Genomic DNA, 607 nt, shown 5'->3' with positions numbered 1-607 from the left:
GAACTTGAAAGCCAGAAGTAGGAATACTTTGTGATTTTATCATTGAATTTTATATCATCATTAAATCAGATATCATTATTAAAGTCAAGATCATCATAAAGCTAAATAGTATTATCGATTCGAATGTTATCATCAATGTTGATTTTATCATTAAAGTAAATATTCTTATCGAATTAAGTGTTATCATTAAATATTATTATTGAACTAAATACCTTATGGTATCATCATCATTCTATTAATTAGGAATATCTTATTAATACATAAAAAGAATATCCAATGAATATAGAAACCAGAAATAAGCATAATCCATAAACGGGGAAACCAGGGGGAAATAAATCCACAGGAAAACAAAACAGAAGAGAATCAGAAACGTTTTGAATAAGAAGACTTAGAATCAGAATGTCTATCTAGGAGCTTCTGGTAATCTTTCGTGAGCAATATCATGTCATCTATACTTCAAGGCACCATCTTACGTGGGTGAATTTTCATGTACTTTCTACAATCTACATTTTTTTTCTTCCCCACGATTTTGTAAGGGTTTGTTGCTAATTTCGAAGATCACTGTCGTTGCTATAACTCTTGCATAAACTTAAGAAGAGAGAAAATA

General features: G+C 29.3%; 1 protein-coding gene across 1 annotated transcript in view; it reads right to left on the bottom strand.

The window, feature by feature from the left end:
- LOC119593326 overlaps positions 1-607 on the bottom strand; it is a gene marked incomplete in the record, with an annotated part of 7,803 nt that overhangs the window by 1,592 nt on the left and 5,604 nt on the right.

This window comes from Penaeus monodon, chromosome 32, assembly GCF_015228065.2.
Source record: "Penaeus monodon isolate SGIC_2016 chromosome 32, NSTDA_Pmon_1, whole genome shotgun sequence".
Classification (NCBI taxonomy): Eukaryota; Metazoa; Arthropoda; class Malacostraca; order Decapoda; family Penaeidae; genus Penaeus; species Penaeus monodon.
This window is presented reverse-complemented; position numbering and strand designations above follow the sequence as displayed.